The sequence below is a fragment of the Odocoileus virginianus genome, chromosome 16, assembly GCF_023699985.2.
Source record: "Odocoileus virginianus isolate 20LAN1187 ecotype Illinois chromosome 16, Ovbor_1.2, whole genome shotgun sequence".
NCBI classification, from domain to species: domain Eukaryota; kingdom Metazoa; phylum Chordata; class Mammalia; order Artiodactyla; family Cervidae; genus Odocoileus; species Odocoileus virginianus.
In genome coordinates this window covers 45,840,166-45,863,588 of record NC_069689.1, presented here as the reverse complement: position 1 = coordinate 45,863,588, position 23,423 = coordinate 45,840,166, and the positions used below count along the sequence as shown (strand labels likewise).

Sequence of the window (23,423 nt, the reverse complement as noted above, 5' to 3'; positions counted from 1 at the left end):
TGAACCTTCAGTCAACCCCAAAGACCTGGGTTCCCTTGGAAAATCCCTGAGGCTGCAAAGCAGTACTTGGATCCATTGGCTTGAGGGTACCTGTCTTTTAAAAACTCTCAGTGCAAGAGAAAGAAACTCAGGAATCATAGAATAGAATGTCTCCTAAAGGATGGAGCCCTTATCGCTAGGGAAAGTGAGATGATCTCAGGTGACATCAAGAGAAATTAAATCACACAGAGAAGTTTTCAATCCTTCTCATTAGGGCAAGAAGAAAATTCCAGCTTGGTGATACAATTTCTCTAACACTCCCCACCACATATTGATTGTTCTCTTCAACCAGTAGGGACAGGGCCTCAGTTCTGAGCCTTGGGAGCCGTCATACTTCCTTGCTTTTATTTTGTTTTTTTTTAAATACTTATTTTCTCTTTGTGGCAAATAAAAATAGATTTCCAGTTGTGGGAATGGTACAAAGTTTTCTTTCCAAAATAAACAGAAACTCAAAACAAGTCCACTGGAAGAGAACAAATCAGGGGGTGTTCTGTAGACACCAGCATTGGGAAGGGATATGTGCCCAGACAGGAGCATGGCCACACCATGTAAGTGTTCTATGAATGGTTGAAGTGTGGGAGTTCCCTTGTTTCAGAGATGAGAAAACCTAATCAGAAGGGGTCATGTGCTCTGCCCATGGAGGTGAAATGGGCCTGAAAGGCCAAGATGAAGGGCATTAATTAGGCTTTCACTTATATTAAGAAGATATAATCTGTGGTAGACCCTACTAGCTTCTCCATCCTCCTCTTCTCCCTGGACCTCAATGTCTAGTTGGACACAATGCTGTCCAAACAAAATGCCCCTCTCTTGTCACTCTCACTACTAGGTGTGACAGATGACTAAGTCCTAATCAACAAGATGAAAACAGGTTTTCTGTGAAACTCCCAAGAAGTCTTTTCATAAGAAAGACCCACTCTCTCCTTTCTCTCCTCTCATCATCTTACCATCTGGAATCATGATGTGATGGCTGGAGCCCTAGGAGCCACCTTTGGGCAATGAGGATGAAGCCACATGTAGTCAAACTGGAAGTAGTCTGGGAAGCTTAACCTGTCCAGGAACACACACCTCTCTGCTTTTACATGAGAAGGAGACATTCACATTGTATTTAAGCCTTTTTCATTTAGAGGTTTTATGCCACCAAACTTAATGTGAACTGGTATATAAGCTTTGCTTCCTAGTGTAGAATTCTTTGGCACGGACACAGCCCTATAAGATCCTTGTCTTGCCTTATCCTCATAACAATCTTGAGAGATATGCAGGTAAAGCATGTCCTGTCCTTTTTTAAAAACATAGATGAAAAGACTGTAAGGCCCTTAGGTGGCAGGAGGCCAGAGCTGTTGGTTAGGACTGAGTCGTCATGCCCTGGGCCCAAGCTCAGTCTCTACATCCAATCAGCCTGACTTGCCACGGCTCATCCTTGACCTGACTGTTCTTCAGCCCCTGAGCCAACCATTCAGGAGGGCCCCCACCTCAGTCAGTGTCTGCTTTTCCTAAGCAGCACCTTTGGCTTTCATCCCAAAGAACTCTGTATAATATTAGATGAAGCAACACCCCCACCTCACCCTCACACACAGGCCTTCCCTTATTTACAATTTAAAACCACGCTTTCAGTTTCCATCCAAGGCTAGAATAAGAAAGCACCAAGGGCAACCTTTTACCACTTATTTTTCACAAATCCATGGCAGCCAGTTCCAGACCAGCCATGTGGTCATGGAGATGGCTGTGTTTTGCTGCCTCAACTGAGGAAGCATCATTCGTGCCCCAGCATCTCAGGATATGTGTGGGGTGAGGCACCTCACCCGGCGCGGGTCCAGGTCAGTCCAGTAGCCACACGGCCTGTTCAGAGCCAGGAGCTGCCAGCAGCGTGTGCTGTGTCTTCAGGCCACCACACCAGGCCCAGGGCTTCTGCGAGCACTTTTCCTGCTGGGTCTGATGAAGCAATGGGAAGTTTGCAGATTAAGTGAGGTTAAATTCTAGGCAAATCTTTTAAAAAGAGTCTTCACCCAAAGCAGATACACACAATACAAGGCAGACTGATCAGGAGCAAAAGCCTTAAACCCAGGAGGGCTGAGCTTCAGAAGACGCAGGAGCAGAGCAGCGGTGAAAGCACTGCCGGTCATCAAGGACCATAGGTCTGGAGGCAAGTGAGCCTCCTGGACATGACTTTCAAAGTTGAAATGAATGAGCAGCACATGGAAGTCCAGGAACTAATCCTCCTAATGGATTCCACACTGCTTGCTTCCTCATTAGCATTCTTTACCCAGTTTGAGGCCTCTGCATCTTAAGAGAGATGTCAAGACCTAGAGATGGTCCAGGGAAAACCAATAAAAATGATTAAAGGGCAGGGAAGTAAGTCTTAGGAAAGGTGAGTGGAGAATTTGACATTGGAGGAAACAAGGCCACGAGTGACCCCAACCGTGGTCTTTGAACTAAAGGTCGAAAGCATCTGAGCCCTGAAAAACTCACTCACACCCTGGCTGCCTCCAGTGGAAATAATGTCTTGGTATCTTGAAATAACTTCTTTTAAACCTCGATTAAAAAAAAAATTCATCCAGGTGATGGTGTGTTAACCCAGCTGAGTCTAAATCAAGCACAGACATTTGCCTCATGCAAGTTCTCTCTCCCCTCTGTTGATCCCTGTTTTTTACTTTCATCAAGTGAAATGAACACACAGACTTGCTGAGTCTACAATTTTAGATAAAGAGGGTGAAGGAGACGTGGGAATTCTCAACCTGGTCAGAGAATGGGTTTTGGAGGGAGCACCAGAGTACCATAGGGAAGAAGAAAGGCAAAGAGGCCAAACACTCTGTGGGTCAACTAAGGCCAACCAGCTGTCCCAGGTGGACACAGACACCAGAGATAAGTAAGCCCTGGTGCCTGCCCTAGAGGGGCTCTGGGTGAGTTCAACCTTGTGGTGTGAGAAGTGTCCAGATGGGGTCAGAGGCAGGAGCTGTGGACTCACAGATGATGAGCACCCACCTCCCTCTGAGCAAGGATATTCCCATCAAATCTGGGAGGTATTTGTCATCTAATCTGGAGTTCTCTGAAGTGAAGTTTCCTTCCCAAGGTTGCAAAATCAGTAAGCAACACAGTCAGGATGAATTTGAAAAAGCAGCTCTAAAATCATCCCATTTTATCCATTTAATGGATCATCTCCTCTTATCCGGGGCTTCCCAAATGGATAAGGAATCTTCCTGCAATGTAGGAGGCACAAGAGACTCAAGTTCGATCCCTGGGCGGGGAAGATCCCCTGGAGGAGGGCCTGGAGAATCCCATGTACAGAGGAGCATGGTGGACTACAGTCCATGGGGTCGCAAAGAGTCAGGCATGACTGAGGGACTAAGCATAGCACAGCACTCCTCTTAGCTACCTAAACAGAAACTTACAGGACCTACTGAGGACCTACTGCACATGAGATGCTATAGAGGTTTATGGTCAAGACACCTGACCCAATGTGACTAGGATCCTAAGGAGAATCACACAAGGGTAGTTATGGACACTAGGTAGTTATGAGACATCACAGAGTCCACACTGGTCCACCTACTCACCTCCAACCTGTTTTTCGGGGTATGAGGATGCAACTGTGGCCCAAAAAGGTGAAATGACTTTGGTTGTGGGGTCTTTTGACTCCCAGTCCAGGGCTGTCTGCAGCAGCCAGTACATCAGGATACAAATGGTAAGAATGTAGTATGGATGCCAGTCCTGAGGTGTGTGTGACCTCAGACAGAGGAGAACAGATTCTATGCAGTGGAGCAGGATGGCTCTGGGGAGAATTACAACTAGAAGAAAAATGATTGCACTGATCTGGAGCAAAGAGGTAGGACAATTTCACCCATGAAAATATCATTTTCCTGCCCCACACATATTAGAGTAAATCAGTATCAATATGCCATGATGCATATTGATGCAGTCATAACGCAGTCCACTAGTTCAGTTCAGTTCAGTCGTTCAGTCACGTCCGACTCTTTGCAATCCATGGACTTCAGCACGCCAGGCCTCCCTGTCCATCACCAGCTCCCAGAGTTTACTCAAACTCATGTCCACTGAGTAGGTGATGCCATACAACCATCTTATCCTCTGTTGTTCCCTTCTCCTCCCACCTTCAATCTTCCCCAGCATCAGGGTCTTTTCAAATGAGTCAGTTCTTCACATCAGATGGCCAAACTATTGGAATTTTGACTTCAGCATCAGTCCTTCCAGTGAATATTCAGGGTGATTTCCTTTAGGATGGACTGGTTGGATCTCCTTGCTGTCTAAGGGATTCTCAACAGTCTTCTCCAACACCACAATTCAAAAGCATCAATTCTTCAGCACTCAGCTTTCTTCATAGTCCAACTATCACATCCACACCTGACTACTGGAAAAACCATAGCTTTGACTAGATGGACCTGTGTTGGCAAAGTAACGTCTCTGCTCTTTAATATGCTGTCCAAGTTGGTCATAACTTTTCTTCCAAGGAGTAACTGTCTTTTAATTTCATGGCTACAGTCAGCATCTGCAGTGATTTTGGAGCCCAAAAAGATAAAGTCTGTCATTGCTTCCATTGTTTGCCCATCTATTTGCCACGAAATGATGGGACTGGATGCCATGATCTTAGTTTTCTGAATGTTGAGCTTTAAGCCAACTTTTTCACTCTCCTCTTTCACTTACATCAAGAGGCTCTTAAGTTCCTCTTCACTTTCTGCCATAAGGGTGGTGTCATATGCAAGTCTGAGGTTATTGATATTTCTCCCGGCAATCTTGATTCCAGCTTGTGCTTCATCCAGCCCAGCATTTCTCATGATATACTCTGCATATAATGTAAATGAGCAGGGTGACAATATACAGCCTTGACGTACTCCTTTTCTGATTTGGAACCAGTCTGCTGTTCCATGTCCAGTTCTAACTGTTGCTTCCTGACCTGCATACAGGTCTCAAGAGGAAGGTCAGGTGGTCTGGTGTTTCCATCTCTTTCATAATTTTCCAGTTTGTTGTGATCCACACAGCCAAATGCTTTGGCATAGTCGAAACAGCAGAAATAGATGTTTTTCTGGAACTCTCTTGCTTTTTTGATGACCCAACAGAGGTTGGCAATTTGATCTCTGGTTCCTTTGCCTTTTCTAAATCCAGCTAGAACATCTGGAAGTTCATGGTTCACATACTGTTGAAGCCTGGCTTGGAGGATTTTAAGCATTACTTTGCTAGCATGTGAGATGAGTGCAATTGTGTGGTAGTTTGAACATTCTTTGGGATTGCCTTTCTTTGGGATTGGAATGAACATTGACCTTTTCCAGTCCTGTGGCCACTTCTGAGTTTTCCAAATTTGCTGGCATATTGAGTGCAGCACTTTCATAGCATCGTCTTTTAGGATTTGAAATAGCTCAGGTAGAATTCCATCACATCCACTAGCTTTGTTCCTAGTGATGCTTCCTAAGGCCCACTTGACTTTGCATTCCAGAATGACTGACTCTAGGTGAGTGATCACACCATCGTGATTATCTGGGTCATGAAAATCTTTTTTGTATAGTTCTTCTGTGTATTCTTGCCACCTCTTCTTAGTATCTTCTGCTTCTGTTAGGTCCATATCATTTCTGCCCTTTATTGTGCCCATCTTTGCATGAAATGTTCCCTTGGTATCTCTAATTTTCTTGAAGAGATCTCTAGTCTTTCCCATTCTATTGCTTTTCTCTATGTCTTTGCAATGATCACTGAGAAAGGCTTTCTTATCTCTCTTTTCTATTCTTTGGAACTCTGCATTCAAATGGGTATATCTTTCCTATTCTCCTTTGCCTTTCACTTCTGTTCTTTCCATAACTATTTTTAGGGCCTCCTTAGACAACCATCTTGCATTTTTGCATTTCTTTTGCTTGGGGATGGTCTTGATCACTGTCTCCTGTACAATGTCACAAACCTCCGTCCATAGCTCTTCAGGCACTCTGTCTATCACATCTAATCCCTTGAATATTTTTCTCACTTCCACTGTATAATCATAAGGGATTTGGTTTAGGTCATACCTGAATAGTCTACTGGTTTTCCCTACTTTCTTCAATTTAAGTCTGAATTTGGAATTAAGGAGTTCATGGTCTGAGCCACAGTCAGCTCCAGGTCTTGATTTTCCTGACTGTATAGAGCGTCTCCATGTTTGGCTGCAAAGAATGTAATCAATCTGATTTATGTATTGACCATCTAGTGATGTCCATGTGTAGTGTCTTCTGTTGTGTTGTTGGAAGAGGGTGTTTGCTATGACCAGTGCGTTCTCTTGGCAAAACTCTACTAGCCTTTGACCTGTTTCATTCTGCACTCCAAGGCCAAATTTCCCTGTTACTCCAGGTGTTTCTTGACTTCCTACTTTTGCATTCCAGTCCCCTATAATGAAAAGGACATCTTTTTCAGGTGTTAGTTCTATAAGGTCTTGTAGGTCTTCATAGAACAATTCAGCTTCTTCAGCATTACTGGTCGGGGCATAGACTTGGATTACTGTGATACTGAATGGTTTGCCTTGGAAATGAACAGAGGTCATTCTCTCATTTTTGAGATTGCATCCAAGTACTGCATTTCGGACTCTTTTGTTGACTATGATGGCTACTCCATTTCTTCTAAGGGATTCTTGCCCACAGTAATAGATACAATGATCATCTGAGTTAAATTCACCTATTTTACTCCATTTTAGTTGGCTAATTCCTAATATGTCGATGTTCACTCTGATGAAACGCTTACCTACACACGCACAGACAGCTACAGTCTCTCAGCATTGTTGCTGCAAGAGATGATGTGCACGTGTGTTAGCTGCTACCCTGTGGATTATAGCCCACCAGGCTCCTCTGCTCATGGGCTTTCCCAGGCAGGAATACTGGAGCGGGTTGCCGTTCCCTTCTCCGGGGAATTTCCCTGACCCAGGGATTGAACCCAGCCCCCCTGCATTGCGGGTGCTTGCTTTACCATCTGAGCCACATGTTCTCAAGAGATAAGGGGAACTCAATAATGCACTGTCCACTATTTCAGGATGTATTTATCACAGTACAACATTATGAATGACACACTACTTATTTTGGAAGTGGAGTCAGGGAACTTGGAAGCAGGAGAAAAGAAGAGGAAACTTTCATAAAATAAGTATCATCCATTCTTTGAGTATCCCATGAGTGCCTCTGCAGCAGACCCTGGTGCTTGCCTGCCCAACAGACGATCCCCCTTCACCTCACTCCATGCCATCTGGATTCTGGCTTTGTATCAGGACTGTGTGCTCTACCAAGGTCATGAGTCACATTGATTCCGCTTAGGATGGCAACACCATTCTCCTTTGTCAGACAACCAGGTTCTCAACCTCTGCTGTGCTTAGAGTGGAGGACCCATATGATTCAGTTCTTACCTATAAAGTTTATGGGAAAACTCTCTAGTTAGGAGAGAAGCTTCAGGGGCACCAGACAAGACTTGCCCACTGGGTGGACCTTCCTCACTGCTGTCTTGCAGGCTCATCCCTAAGTGGGATGCTTGCCATCCTCATCTTGCACTCTTATAGCAAGCCCAGCTATTGGAGAACTGAGCTCAACATCTGCCTCTTCCATTAGCTGGTCCTGAGGAGACCCCCTTGCAGCCATGAGTCTGAGCTGATGGAGATGCAGAGGATTGGTGGTGCTGGTTTATCTGAGAACCCGGGCCACCTGCTCATGAAGCTTACTTGGTCCCACTCCCGGATGCACCACTGTCACCTTATGCCTTGGTGAGTCAGATGGAACCAAACTCACTGTGGGAAGATGCGGTCACCTGGTGATATCCAACGTCAGCAGCTCTGCCTCTGCTGGGTTTCTCTGGTGGTTCAGACAGTAAAGAATCTGCCTGCAATGTGGGAGACCTGATTCTTATCCCTGTTGGGGAAGATCCCCTGGAGAAAGGAATGGCTACCCACTCCAGTATTCTTGCCTGAAGAATTCCATGGACAGAGGAGCCTGGTGGGTTACAGTCCATGGGGGTCACAGAGTCGGACATGACTGAGCAACTAACACACTGCCTCTGCTAGGGCCAGTTGCATGTCAGGATCTTTGCCTCAAGTGGTTGATAATTCCTGATGCAGATGCCATGGTCTTGCCCTAGAACCCTAGGTATCTACATGATTGTTCTCGCACTACTTGGGAGCTCTTCCATTGCAGTTACCATAGGGGCTGCTCAGTAGCCTGAACCACAGCCTGAAACTGCTACAGCCCTTTCCTGCTCTGCAAGAAGCAATCACTCGTTCTATTCTTTGAAGGAGCTGTCACAGTATGCATAAGACCACTAGACCCCTGCAAACCTTACTGATATGGCAGCCTCCTGAATTTCTATAGGTTCCCTCACTCTCCGGAGTTTATGTGTCTTACCAAGGACTCCCATGCATCTTCTTGCTCATCAGTTGCTCATCGTGTTTTCACACTTTGCTTTACATTGTTGATTAATCACCCTCCGCCTCTCATTGTCTTTCTCTGATGCATTGGTAGCCCCATTAATAGCCTTATAATTTCTAACTTTTCAAGTTTTACCAAACTCCCTTAGGTGCTGTGTCCACCTTCCTCTGGCCATCCCAGCCCAGCCTGTGCAGAACAGCAGCGCCCAGGCCAGGACCATCAGACTCCACCTATCACAGGGCAGGGTGCTTTCACTGTCCCTTGGCCAGTAGTGACCCAGCCCCCAAATCCCATTTTTGAATCTACTTCCTCAGATCACTGTTGGCACCAACAGCTGTTGGTCAAGATCCCCAGAAAACAGGCTGTGATGGCCCTGAAACTGAGGTATCTCTAACTGAAGCAGGTTTGTCCAGCCTTCAGTCCCCATCAACCTATCCTTGGATGCAGACTGCCTCCAGAGAAGGGGTGCAGCCACGGGTGAGACACATCCCTTAAGACCCAGAGAGGACAATGCCTGGAGAGAGACACGATTCCAGTGGTCAGCAGGCAGCACTCCCAGAAATCAGGGGAACAAGGGTGTTAGTCTTAAAGGGAGACTCAGGCACCATAGCCAGCATCCACTAGAGCATCTTAGTCTAAATAAATCAAAGAAACTTGTAGAAACCATACCACACAGAGGTGACAAAAGAGGAATGAAATAGAAAAGCACACAAAAAATAATCAAGTAGCACGCGAAGGGGCCTCCTCAAGACAGACCCCTCCCCATATGCTCTGCCATCATTCCTCTCTGAAGTGCCTAGATAACAGTATCTGATGCACATTTCCTGAGTTGCTTTACAGATGCTCAAGGCACCAAGAGGAAGAAATTTACTTGATGACCATGAGTGGTAGCCCCAGACTTGCCCCCAGACCTGCCCCCAGACCTATCCCCGCCTAAGAGTTGCTCATGTTAACCCCTGAGACACCACCTTGTTACCTATCAACCAATCAGAGAACTGTGCACAAGCTGATCACAAACCCTGTGACCCCCTTCCCTGGTGCATGAGTGCTAAGTCGCTTCAGTCATGTCCAACTCCTTGCAAACCTATGGACTGTAACCCACCAGGATCCTCCATCAGTGAGATTCTCCAGGCAAGACTACTGGAGTGGGTTGCCATGCCCTCCTCCAGAGGGTCTTCCCGACCCAGGGATTGAACCCTCACTTCTTACGTCTCCTGCATTGGCAGGCAGGTTCTTTACCACTAGCACCACTTGGAAAACCCCACCTTGTCTTTAAAAAGGCTTTTCTCAAATCCATCTGGGAGTAAAGGCTTTCTGAGCATTGGCCTTCTCAGACTCCTTACACAGAGCACTGTGATAAATGCCGGATTTTCCTTCACCACAACCCAGTGTCAGTAAATTGACTTTATTGCTTATGGGCAAGTGGACCCATTTGGATCAGCAACAAAAATTTGCCCCAAAGATGCTACACATCTATTAAACAGGAACCACAAACTTGGTTGTAAGCTTCCCGGATATGGTAACAAGAGGAAAGGTGATCGTCTTCAAGATTCACAGAATCTATAAGACAAACGTGTCCTACACCCTCTAGAATGTGAAAGTCACTCAGTCATGTCTGACTTTTTGTGATCTCATGGACTATCCAGTCCATGGAATTCCCCAGGCCAGAATAGTGGAGTGGGTAGCCTTTCCTTTCTCCATGGGATCGTCCCAGGAATCAAATCGGGGTCTCCTGCATTGCAGGCAGATTCTTTACTAACTGAGCTATCAGGGAAGGCCACACCCTCAAGAGCATTACTGCTTTTCTTGTGGGTGAAATCTAAAATGTATTTCTCCTCTGGATCCTGACAGATCACGGACCCCATGAACCAGACGAGAAGGCCAACAGCAACCCTGTAAACAGTGTAAGAGTGAGTGTATCCTGTTGGTGGGAATGCAAATTAGTACAGCCACTATGGAAAACAGTGTGGAGATTTCTTAAAAAGCTGGAAATAGAACTGCCATATGACCCAGCAATCCCACTTCTGGGCATACACACCAAGGAAACCAGATCTGAAAGAGACACGTGCACCCCAATGTTCATCGCAGCACTGTTTATAATAGCCAGGACATGGAAGCAACCCAGATGCCCATCAGCAGACGAATGGATGAGGAAGCTGTGGTACATATACACCATGGAATATTACTCAGCCATTAAAAAGAATTCATTTGAATCAGTTCTAATGAGATGGATGAAACTGGAGCCCATTATACAGAGCGAAGTAAGCCAGAAAGATAAAGACCATTACAGTATACTAACACATATATATGGACTTTAGAAAGATGGTAACGATAACCCTATATGCAAAACAGAAAAAGAGACTCAGATGTATAGAACAGACTTGTGGACTCTGGGAGAAGGCGAGGGTGGGATGTTTCAAGAGAACAGCATCGAAACATGTATATTATCTAGGGTGAAACAGATCACCAGCCCAGGTTGGGTACACGAGACAAGTGCTCGGGCCTAGTGCACTGGGAAGACCCAGAGGGATCGGGTGGAGAGGGAGGTGGGAGGGGGGACTGGGATGGGGAATACATGTAAATCCATGGCTAATTCATTTCAATGTATAACAAAAACTACTGTAATGATGTAAAGTAATTAGCCTCCAACTAATAAAAATTAAAAAAAAAAAAAAAGAGTGAGTGTATCATGGCAACTACGCGGTGCCCATCTCGAGGCTTATCGCAGGCACCACACCAGGAGCAGCAGGACCAGCAAACTGAGAGTCTGTACATGAAGCTCTTCCCAGGCAATTTCATCTCAAGTTCCACCTTCTCAGAGAGAAATGTATGAAAACATTCTCAGAGCACCTGTCTATCCGTTGGTAAATTTTTTAAAAAGTAGGTACAATAATTGCAATAATCTGTTGCATTTTTAAAACATTTGTTCAGCAAACAGTCTCTAAAAAAAAAGCAAATCATTTTCATTTGGTTGAAAGGTTGGTAATAAATTAAGCCTTTCACGCTCATAGAAAACGATTTTGTGTTTTATTTCCAAATCTCCCCCTGTCAGCATTGAGAGAGACGTATTTATGGAAAACAAAAAGCAAAACAGATGATCTGGCTGTGGTGCTGAACGAGGGCCACATCTGTCTCCAAGAACCACAAGCCGTTTACAGGGATAAATCTCCCTGTCCTGGAAATGACAAGACACTGGGCTCCTGGGCCGCCTCCTCGTGATGACCTGTGTTTCCAGCTTCCTTTCCCACACAGGGATGCTCACCGTGGCTCCAGCCACCCCACCGGCCCCCACCACCTTGGGACCCCTGCCCACCTTTTCCCTTGCGGACTCAGTCCTGCTTCCTTTCCCCACAGGTCATCGACATACCCACAGTCTTTTCCAGTTCAGGGAGGTCAGGCATTAGTTTCCCCATCTTTTGCTGCATTCCAAGTTTATTTTTTCCCCCTTTTGAAGGTCTCCAACCATTTCCAAGAGTCAAAGCATCAGCGGTGAAGCTGGAAACATGTTCCTCTTGTCTTCAGCCTTAGATTGGACACATAACCAGCACTGAAGAGGGAAGCAGAGCCTCGCCAGTTCTATCACGCTCTCCCTGGGAGACACAACCAAGCCTTTCTTGATCCACGGAAGTTGACAGAAAAGCAATCCCCAGGCTAAAGTCTCATTGAGGCCAGTCACAAGTTCCAAGTCCGAAGGGAACAGAAAGTGTCCCTGAATGAGATCAGCCACAGGCTTTGGGCAGGGGCAGCATGGGAAAGAGCAAGGGGTGGGATTTACGCAAAACTGAACGCCACGCGCCCCTCCCCTTATCTTTGTGGGCCTCACTTCGCTGACCTGTTAACGAAGATGACTACAAAGCCCACCTCCGCATTTGTTGCGGGGATGAAAGGACAGCTGGTCTTCATGGTTTGGGTTCCTATCTTAGCAGACCATGAGACCAAGTCTCAAGAGATGAAGCATTTCCTGCCATATCCATAAATAAGGATGTCCCAGCTATCAGTGATTCTGCCCTCTGGATGTGAGTTTCTGAGCCCTGAGGGTGCCCAGGAAGAAGAGTGCCTACTACCTGGCAGCCATGGGGCTGCCCCCACTGGGCTAGTACTGAGGGTCTGGGGGGGTGGTGGTGGGGTATCTGAAAGATGCAGGATGCTGGCCCCAGACAGCTAAGATGCATATGAAAGGAATGCTTTCAGTAAGCCCAGACACTTGCATCTTCCCATATATTGAAGAGTGCTAAATTCCTTAATTTGAGATATCTGATTTTCCTTAATTAACAATAGTCATTTGATATTCAGACTACCCACCCCTTGTTGCAAACTTCCATATAGCCTGGCTCCTCCCCTCACCTCCTTGGAGCAGTTCTCTCAGGGTCATTTGTGATGCTGTTTCCAGGGCTTGAAGTCCTAAAAGAGAGAGACAGAGAGAGTCAAGTCTTTCGGTCGTGTCCGACTCTTTGCGACCTTGTGGACTGTAGCCCACCAGGCTCCTCCATAGATGGGATTTTCCAGGCAAGAGTACTGAAGTGGGTTGCCATTTCCTTCTCCAGGGGATCTTCCCGACCCAGCGATAGAACCCAGGTCTCCTGCATTGCAGGCAGACGCTTTACCATCTGAGCCACCAGGGAAGTTACTGAAGTCTTAAAAATTCCCACCAAATAAAACACAGCTCTCCACTTTAGGTTGTGCCTGTTTTCTTTAGTCAACAAGGGCAGGAGGTAGATTTGGAGGTAAGCCTGTGTCAGTCGTCCAGCCCTGCCCGATTCCCACAGACCAGGGGTTTAGACACAGGAAGGCATCGTCTCACAGTCTGCAGTCCAGAAGTCCAGGATGAGACTGTCTGCAAGCTTGTTCCCCTTGAGGACCGTGAGGGAAGGATCTGCTCTCAGCCTCTCTCCTTGGATTGTACGTGGCCATCTTCACACTTATTGTCTCTCCCTCTCTTCACACTTATTGTCTCTCCTCTGTGCCTAAAGATCCCCTTGTGTGTTAATTGCTCAGTAGTGCCCGATTCTTCATGACCCCATGGACTCAAACCCGCCAGGCTTCTCTGTCCATATGATTTCCCTGGCAAGAATGCTGGAATGGGTTGCCATCCCTTCTCCAGAGGATCCTCCCGACCCAGGGATCGAACCAGGGTCTCTTGCATTGCAGGAAGATTCTTTGCCATCTGGGCCAACAGGAAAGCCCAAAGATCCCCTTAGGAGGGCTTTCAACTTCAGATTCCTAGGGCACACTCTGTGTGGGCATAATGTTTATTGTGGGCACAAGAGTGTGGGCATACTCTATTGTGCACTTAAATGCAGATTCCTAGGCACACTCCTTAGGAATGCTAATAGAGAAAGTTTAGACTCTTTCCTAGCATTTTTATCCAACTGAACTGGCAGTTCCCAGGCGCTTGGTCAGGAAGCCACAAGGAGGGGAGGGTCCTCTGTAGCGCCCACTCTTGGCAGTGCCTGTTTGCTTCTGAAGAAATCAGCAACCGCCTGCCTGCAGTGCCCCTTAGGCCTCCACACACACTTGCACCCCTGCATTGCCAACTCAGTCCCCAAGAGACTTCCACTTAGCGGCAAGGAGCCTAACCACCTCACGCAGATATGTATTCTCCAACTTGCAACATAAAGTCTTATCCCAAGTACCTCTTAACTCTGAAACTCAAGGCACCAGTCTGGGTGCAATCAGGAGACAGAAATCTGATGAGAGATGGCAAGTTGGGGAAAGAATTGCCTGCCCCAGAACAGGATGAGAGGGTTGATATAAAGAATGGTTATGTCATTGTAAATATGTAACAAGGACTCGCAGGGCGCCCAAAGGGAGCTCAAGGAAGGACACACCTCCCCGAGGCTGGGATTCAGACCTCATTGGAGACGGTGTAGTTACAGACGACTGGATGACGGAGAGGTTCACCCGGATGTCCAGGCGGAGCTGGTACACTGGCGAAAGGCAAGCAGGAAGCTGCCTTCCAGGGTGCAGGCTGACAGAGGGCGCAGAGGGGTCACAGTGCCCAGAGTCCACTCACAGGTGAGCTAATGCTAGGCCTGGGTGTGTGTCTGCACCGGGACGGCTCCAGAAAGGCGGCCAACAGGCCAGGGTGTGTGTCTGCACTGGGACGGCTCCAGAAAGGCGGCCAACAGGCCAGGGTGTGTGCAGTCTAGGCGCAGGGGTGGGACAGAGACCTACAGACGTCCCCGCCGCAGCCACCTGTGGGACTACGGCAACTGGAGACGGCAAGCGGAGCTGCTTCCTCCTGCGATGACCCACCGGCGCCCTCTCCTGGCAAAGCCTAACACTGCGGTCAGCGCAAGGAGAAAAGCCCCTGCAAAGGTGCTTTTCCAACACCGTGGTCACAGTCAAGGAGAAAACGGGGCCTCAGAGGTGAATTTGGAGTTGAGGACAAAAAGTTGCTAATCGGTAGAGTCAAGAAAACAATGGGGGGATGAATCCATGCCAGGGCACAGTGAAAGCTAACACCCCTAAAATGTTGACTTTTCCATCATATGAACCACACAGCCCAAATGTATTATGCCAGGAAAACAGGAGATGGAAGTGGATTCCTTTTTAGGGGAGGCACTGGTTTAAAACGGGTTCTTCAGCAGCTGTCTCAAGTTTAGGAGATTATGTCCTGTGCTTAAAATTGTAAACAAAAGAGTAGGAAAATATAATTGCTCTGTCTCGGGTGGAAAAATCATCTCTCTCCACTACTTTTCTTTCTCTGTATATGTGTGTGTGTGTGTGTCAAAGGTAGGCCAGGATGAGAAACCTTGGCTTAGAATTAGGAAATACACTACCTTCTTAGGGGAAACTGTGGCTCAGCTGGTAAAGAATCTGCCTGCTCTACTGGGATACCTGGGTTCACTCCCTGGGTTGGGAAGATCCCCTGGAGAAGGGGATACACTCACTCCAGTATTCTGGCCTGGAGAATTCCAAGGACTGAATAGTCCATGGAGTCGCAAAGAGTCGGACACGACTGAGTGGCTTTCACTTAACATCACTTCACTCAGGGGGACCAGCAGCAAATCCAGGAGACTCTGGGACACATTGCTCTTCCATTTGAAATGTAAGCCAGGTTGCAAATCCTGGGTGGTTGGACCCCATGATCAAACACACACGCTGAGCAACTTTTGGTTTCAAATAACAGAATGCCTGACTAAGAATGGCTTAGAAACAAAAAGTCTGAAGGAAGACTGCTGCAGGACTGATTCTGTGACTCAGCCATGCGAGGGAGCTGGCTCAACAACTCTGGTATTTTATTACCTTTCTCCTCATGGTCACAAAATGATTGCAGGAACTTAAATCATCCACTTCCCACATAATATTACTTAAAACAGACAGCATAGGAGTCAAGAGTGCCTTCTATCTTGTGCTGGTCTCTTTCTCTATGAGGGAGGTTTTACCCAGAAAACCCCATCTCATGTTCCATGACACCTCATTAGCCAGGATGGGAAGATGTGCTCACCTCTACACCAAGCACTGGCCAAAGGTCTGGCGTTGTCATGACTGATGGACAGTAATCATGGTTCATGTCAGGAGATGAATACATTTACTCCAAACAAGAGCAAAGAAGAGGAAAGGGATGAACTGACTAGAGGCAGTGAACATTTTATCAACCCTCTTCTTGTTAGGCTGCAATCACGCTGAAAGAGCAACTCTGTGTGGAAAGTAAGCACCATGTTTTCATTTTAAAAGCAGAGTTTTTAAATGAATGAAAATACCATTGTCAGAAATTAGAAAAGAAGTTCTGTTTTGGAATTCAGACAGGAACTCCTAACAAGTTACAAAGAGCTGAGCGTGAAAGAGCTATGAATTCGACGCTTTAGTCTGTTTTTAACGAGTAATCTTTAATTCTCCCACAAATTCAAAGAATCGTCTCCAGAGGGAAAAAGGAAACGCTGGAGGGATGGAAATAAATAGGCTCATGAGGTGTTCTCTTGACTCCTCCACTGTCCTGACCTCCTCCCTGTCCTCACCTGCCTGGCCACTGAAGAGAGGGCTCGGGAGAGCCAGGCCCCCGCGTGCACACCTGAACACGGCTTCCAGGAGGCCCTCATCCCCCAGTGGGAGACGACCCCCTCACCTCTCCTCCCATGCACTAGACTCCTCTACTCTTTGCCTTGCTTCCTGTTTCTCATTAGTGCTGGTCATCAACATTTTCCCTTCAGCTCTGAAATACTGTACGGCCTCAGGGCCAGGCCCCCTGCAACATGAGGGGTGACGCTGGTGTCTGTTCTACCCAGCAGGACGTTCTACCCAGCAGGACGTTCTACCCAGCAGGACGTTCTACCCAACCGGCCCTTCTCCTTGTCTCACCCTGACGCGTCGTGGGGCATCATCTCACAGACCTCTTGCAGTGAGAGGGTAACAGACAGGAAGGCCAGGGGTCTCCAATTGGAGGAAATAGTCTGCAAGTGTCAGACATTTTTTATCTCTCCCTTAAGCTGCAGGAGGAAATAAACTACAAGTGTCAAATTTCTTTTTCCTTCTCCATACAAAATTAAAAGGTGGTTTCTCTGTGGAAATGTTTTTCTTAAGCTATGTTCATGAAACTATATATTTGCTTTGGAATTTGCCTTTCTTCAAAATGGTTCCACCTGAGACTAACTTTTTTCTTTTCTCAAACCTTGGGTTGATAATACCTCAACAAACTAGTATTCGTACCAATTGTTTTATGGCTGGGGGATGACACACCTCCTGTCTTCCTATCTCAGAAATGCATGTCGTGGGAGAGGGGCTTCCGTCAGCCTTGAGGTGTCTCTTATCTGATTAACAGCTTTCCAACAGACATTAAAAAAAAAGCTCTGACCAACCTAAACAGCATATTAAAAAGCAGAGACATTACTTTGTCAACAAAGGTCCATCTATTCAAAGCTATGGTTTTCCCAGTGGTCAAGTACAGATGTGAGAATTGAATTATAAAGAAAACTGAGTGCTGAAGAATTGGTGCTTTTGAACTGTGGTGTTGGAGGAGACTCTTGAGAGTCCCTTGCACTGCAAGGAGATCCAACCAGTCCATCCTAAAGGAAATCAGTCCTGAATATTCATTGAAAGGACTGATGCTGAAGCTGAAACTCCAATACTTTGGCCGCCTGATGAGAACTGACTCATTTGAAAAGACCCTGATGCTGGTAAAGATTGAAGGTGGAAGGAGAAGGGGAAGACAGAGGATGAGATGGTTGGATGGCATCACCAACTTGATGGACATGAGTTTAAGTAAACTCCAGGAGTTGGTGATGGCCAGGGAGGCCTGGCGTGCTGCAGTCCATGATATCGTAAAGAGTTGGACATGACTGAGTGACTGAACTAAACCAAACAGACATAAAACAGCTTACTAAAGACTCTCAGAGGGACCACTCTCCATCCCCCTTCTGATGTCTCTGTCAGAAGCTTTGTCTGTCCCTTTTTATACTTTAATAAAATTCTGCTACACAAAAGCTCTTGAGTGATCAAGCCTGGTCCCTGGTCCCGAAGTTAAATCACAAATCCGACACCGTTCACCACAAGCTACCAGCAGCTATCTGTCTATTTACTTGGTGACCCAGCCCTGCTTGTAATGAGGAACCCTGTGGCCATCACACAGAGGATGCCACAGAGGCAAAGCAATTGGGGGGGGGAGGGGACAAGGATTTTGAAGGTAAGCAAATCTGGGCTCCAAGTCCCCATTCTACCTCTTACTAAATATGGGTGTGGTAGATGAAAGAGAGAAAATTCCTTGCTACTCCTCCCATTGAGATAAAATCCAATCTCTCTCCTCTTAAGCCTAAACTGGCTTCAGTGATTTGCTTGATCAACAGAATATGGCAGCTGTGACAGTCTGTGACTTCTGAGGCCAGATTGTAAGAAGCCTTGTAGACTTCTGTAACCTCTGGCCTGGGGAAGGCCAGGTGCTGGGCAAGAAGTCCAGCTGCCCGAGGCCACTCTGCTGTGAGGAAGCCAGGCTGGCAACGTGGAGAAAGCGGCTGGAAGGAGAGAGTGGTATTAGCTAGACCAAGTGCAGACGAGGGGGAAAAGTTCACGTGGGCTTTCTAGCTGTAGCCAGTGTGATAGGAGAACCAAGGAATCTAACAGAGAGCTGAACCCAAACCAAGTTGTCCTAGCCGCCTCCAGTCACTGTGGCCAAACCAGCTGAGGACTCACCACAGTGGAGCAGAGCTGCCTTCCCACTGTCTCTGAATTTAACAGCCTTGGTTTCATGCATAGATTTTGCTGCCAGAACGAGAGGCAATGCGCAGACCCTCAAGCTTTCTGAGCCTCCATTTTCTCATTACAAAATGGAGCCAAGGATAGGACCTGTTATACCTGTATTACCGGACTCAGGTGGATTAAATAAAACAGCTTCCTCAAAGTGTGGTCCAGCGCTTTGTAGAGGGACAGCGATGATTTACCACTGGGTCTCCTGATACAAGGTTAAGAATACATTCTAGGTAGCCACATGTTAAGCTCTAACTCAGCTCAGGTCAGTCGCTCAGTCGTGTCCGACTCTTTGCGACCCCATGAATCACAGCACGCCAGGCCTCCCTGTCCATCACAAACTAATTAGGAAGCTGCTAATCATAGCTAATGATGGCTTTTTTTTTAATCAGTGGGACTTGAGTTGAAATCAAGAGAATTGTTCCTGAGCATCTCTTAGGTGCCAAGCAAAGCCCATAGAACCAACCCCAGCTTATGCTTCCCTGGAAGATGGCCCAGCTTATAAAAACTATCTGTGCTAACAGGAAAATGTAAGCAGCTGTGATTCAGGGCCATTGCAACAATTCTGAAGCTATAGGAGGTGTGCTAGGTACTACATATTATATATTATATATATGTACATCCTATTGGTTCAGTGTCCCTGGAGGACCCTGACTAATACAGTTTTCAGCCCTAGACATCCAATTGCAAAGTGAGGCTTGTCTTATCATGAATTAACCATATAAACTCATAAATATCTCCTTGATTTTAAGTCAGCTCCAAAACTTCACAAACTCAAGAGGTCTTTAGAGATCCTTGAGCCCAATCTTGTGATTTTCTCATTATTTAGTGGGAAAATTATGAATAACCTTCATTTAGTTTTTTTTATTGAAGTTATAGTTTATATATAATATTATATAAATTATAAGTGCACAATATAGTGATTCAGAATTTTTAAATGTTATGCTACATTTATAGTTATTTAAAATATTGGCTATATTCCCTGGAGTTTGTACCTCTTAGTCTCCCACCCCTGTGTTCCCTTCCCCTCTTCCCTCGTCCCTCTGGTAATCATTACCTTGTTCTCTGTATCTGTGAGTCTTCTTCTTTTTTTGGTTATATTCACTAGTTCATTGTACTTTTTAGATTCTACATATAAGTGATATCATACAGTATTTGTCTCTCTCTTTCTTGCTTATTTCACTTAGCATAGTAACCTCCAAGTCCATGCATGCTGCTGCAAATGGCAAAATTTCATTCTTTTTTCATGGCTGAGTGGTATTCCATTGTATCTGTGTCTACTTATCTATCAATATCTCTCTCTATACATATATACGTATACATATTTGTATGAAAAAAGTGAAATTGTTAGTCACTCGGTGGTGTCCAACTCTTTCTGACCTTTTGGGCTATAGCCCATCAGGCTCCTCTGTCCATGGGATTTTCCAGGCATGAATACTGGAGTGGGTTGCCATTTCCTCCTGCAGAGGATCTTCTCAGCCCAGGGATCAAACTGGCACCCCCATGACTCCTGCCTTGGCAGGTGGATTCTTTAAACACTGAGTCACCTGAGAGATCCATATATATTTACACTACACCTTCTTATTAATTCATCTGTTGACAGACACTTAGGCATCATTTCATTTCAACAGGATTATAAGCTTGTTGCATCATAGATTGAGCAACTTTTATTTTGGCGGGGGAGGAATGATCTCTAATTCACTCATTCGTTCTACAAAGATTGAAAGTACCTACAGTGTACCATGTAGTGTGTTAGACAATGGAAATAGGGAAGTATACCCACGCTTTTTGAACTTACATTGGAGAAAACGAGGGCTGGTTTCAAGGGCAAATAGGTGAATCAGTAGCCAGATGAACAGCTATACCCAGCCAGAGATGATGGCGCCCAGGCCATATGAAGGGGACTGTCTATCAGGCCACTGTGGGGCTTCCAGGATATTTTTAGTTTTACTCTTATTTACATCACTTCACTTATTTTATTTTTTGCTTGTGACACATGCTATCCATATGCGCAGATGACTGAAGCTGGAAGGAATTTGGAGGGTGGGCTGTGGATAACTGCTGACAGATCCCCCACAGGCACTGACAGACTAAAATGATGGGGCGATGGGGCGAGCCCCTTTAGAGGAAGTTTAGCAAAGATATGCCCGCCCCGAGAAATAATCAAAGAAATGCTGAAAGGGAGACAAGGGGGCCTGGGCACAGCCACTTATAGGAGAGTCAAAAATAAGTCTGTTAGTGGAATTTGGTCCCCTAACTGACCATCGTGACTCTCACTGGGAGCTGGGTTCTATGGCACTGAGCCATCCTGGTTTCTTTTTACCTCTCTGATGGCGAGGGGAGGGCTCTGTTGTTTGCCTTTGTTGCTGTTCTCCAAAGCTTTGTCCCCACCCCATTTCTCCTTACTCTCTCCCATGCTCACCCAACATCGCTTCAGGTTACAGTCCCAGCTGGCCGTGGTCCCCATACCCCAGGGCACACCCACCTGGAGCTCTCTCAAGTACTTTGCTGTTCCGCAGGGAGATCGACTCAACACATCCCCAGGTATTAAACACTGGAAATTTGCTAGGATAGCAAATTTCAGGTACTTTCACACACACACACAAATGGCAACTATGTGAGGAGATGTATACATGAATAATTTTGACCACAATCATCATGTCGCTCTGTACATGTATATCACATCATCTTGTACAAATTTTTATTTAATTTTTTTTTAAAGCCAAGTTGACAAGTTCAAAACCAAACTTCTGGTCTTTGCCTGAAATCTGTTCCACCTTCTCTCCCTGTATTTTTCATTTTTGTGGTTGTACCATCACCAGTCATCAACAGACGACCTGGCATTTGTTCTTTGTGCCCCATTTACCCTCACCTTCCACACCCAATCCGCTATCCCGAGTGAAAAGTCCTCCTACAGCAATCTCCCTCCTCTTGTCCTTCCCACTGTGTGGGTCTTGGTTCAGCCCCTCAGCATCCGACACCAGATTCATGGCTACAGAATCCTAATTTTGTCTATTTTACTCCAGGCTAACTTAGCTCTAATTTAGCTTCCTCTTTTTCAGAAGAGCAGTGTCTGAACATAAGTCTGACCATTTCACTCTCTTGTGAAAATCCTTCATGCAAAGTTCATATTGTTATACTCGGCATAAATGACAAGGTGCTCTGTGGTTTGGTCCCTGCTGTCTTTTCCAATTCTATGTCCTCCCCGCTACATTCACACCCTTCATTCTAGCCAAGCCAACCTTCTGCAGTGTACCTATGATGGTTTTTTGGGCAAAGCCTATGCCTTGAATATCTTTATATTCACAGTAACTCTCTCAGCACTGGATGCTTTCTATAAGTGCAATATACTGTGGAATAGATGGATGAATACATGAATTAATGAATAGTATACGGAGGACCCAAAGACAAGAGTAGCCAATTCAGTTTGGAGAGTTCAGAGAAGCCCTTGCCAAGTAAGTGACATTTGAATGAGTCTGAAAGTATAGGCGGGAAAAACACTCAGGCAACAAGAATAGCATATTGGAAAGGTTTGGAGGTATGAGAAAGCACAGCAAATTCCAGAATCTTCTGTGGTTTGTTAGGTGGAAGTGACAAAGACGATGCAGAAAAATAAGGAGAAGGCAGATAATATGAACCCCTTTATCATCACAGGTATGCATTGCAATCTCACATGCTAATAAGGGTCAGACAAGCAACCAAAATGTATGCAGAATATAGAAAAGAGAGGCGAGGGGTGGTCCTCCTTAGAGTTTCTGTCCCAGTGAAAAACTTCCAAAGTTCATATTACAAATGGATATTGATCTGGTGGAATAAAAGGTGTCTTCAGGTCAGATTATATCTGCAGGACACCAGTATAGGTGATGGGGAGTGTTGAAAGAATCATGTGATCAGTTGGGATTTGGAGAAGACTGCCGTGGCAGGAGTTTCAAGGAGGAAGGCAGAATTAGGGTGGGGTGATGGCAGAAAGTGAAGAGGAACTAAAGAGCCTCTTGATGAAGGTGAGAGAGGAGAGTGAAAAAACTGGCTTAAAACTCAAGTTTCAAAAACTAAGGTCATGACATCTGGTCCCAAAACTACACGGCAAATAGATGGGGTAAAAATGGAAACAGTAACAGACTTTATTTTCCTGGACCCCAAAATCACTGTGGACAGGGACTGCAGGCATGAAATTAAAAGAGACATGCTCCTTGGAAGAAAAGCTATGACAAACCTCAGCAGTGTATTAGAAAGAAGAGACATCACATTTCCAAAAAGGTCTGTCTAGTCAAAGCTATGGTTTTTCCAGTAGCATATGCAAATATGACAGTCAGACCATAAAGAACACTGAGTGCAAAAAAAAATGATGCTTTTGAACTGTGGTGTTGGAGAAGACTCTTGAGAGTCCCTTGGACAGCAAGGAGATCAAACCAGTCAATCATAAAGGAAATCAACCCTAAACATTCATTAGAAGGACTGATGTGTGACGCTGAAGTTCCAATACTTTGGCCACCTGATGCGAAGAGCTGACTCATTGGATAAGACCCTGAAACTGGGAAAGATTGAGGGCAAGAGAAGAAGGGGTGACAAAGGATGAGATGGCTGGATGGCATCACTGACTTAATGGACATGAATTTGAGCAAACTCAAGGAGATAGTAAAGGCCAGGGAAGCCTGGTGTGCTGCAGCCCATGGGGTTGCAAAGAGTCGGACACGACTGAGCACTGACCCACTGAAGAACAACAAGAAAGGCAGGAAGAGATGGATGAAGAAGGTGCTATTGAATCACTGGGATGAGAGACGACAGAGAATGAACTGGGGCAGTGGTGATGGTCATGGAGAAAAGAAGAGACAGGTTCCACAGGAACCTAGA

The 23,423-nt window shown here is 45.9% G+C and overlaps 1 long non-coding RNA gene across 2 annotated transcripts in view; it reads right to left on the bottom strand.

The window, feature by feature from the left end:
• Positions 1–23,423, bottom strand: part of LOC110146279 (uncharacterized) — a 93,976-nt gene that overhangs the window by 15,847 nt on the left and 54,706 nt on the right. Inside the window, exons 3-4 of one of the 2 annotated variants that reach the window (XR_002316480.2) lie at positions 12,738–12,794; positions 11,765–11,983 (exon numbers count right to left, since the gene is read on the bottom strand). This is a non-coding gene — a long non-coding RNA (uncharacterized lncRNA). Of the gene's footprint in view, positions 1–11,764; positions 11,984–12,737; positions 12,795–23,423 lie in introns of those variants that run through there. The other variant, XR_002316481.2, reaches the window with a different exon arrangement.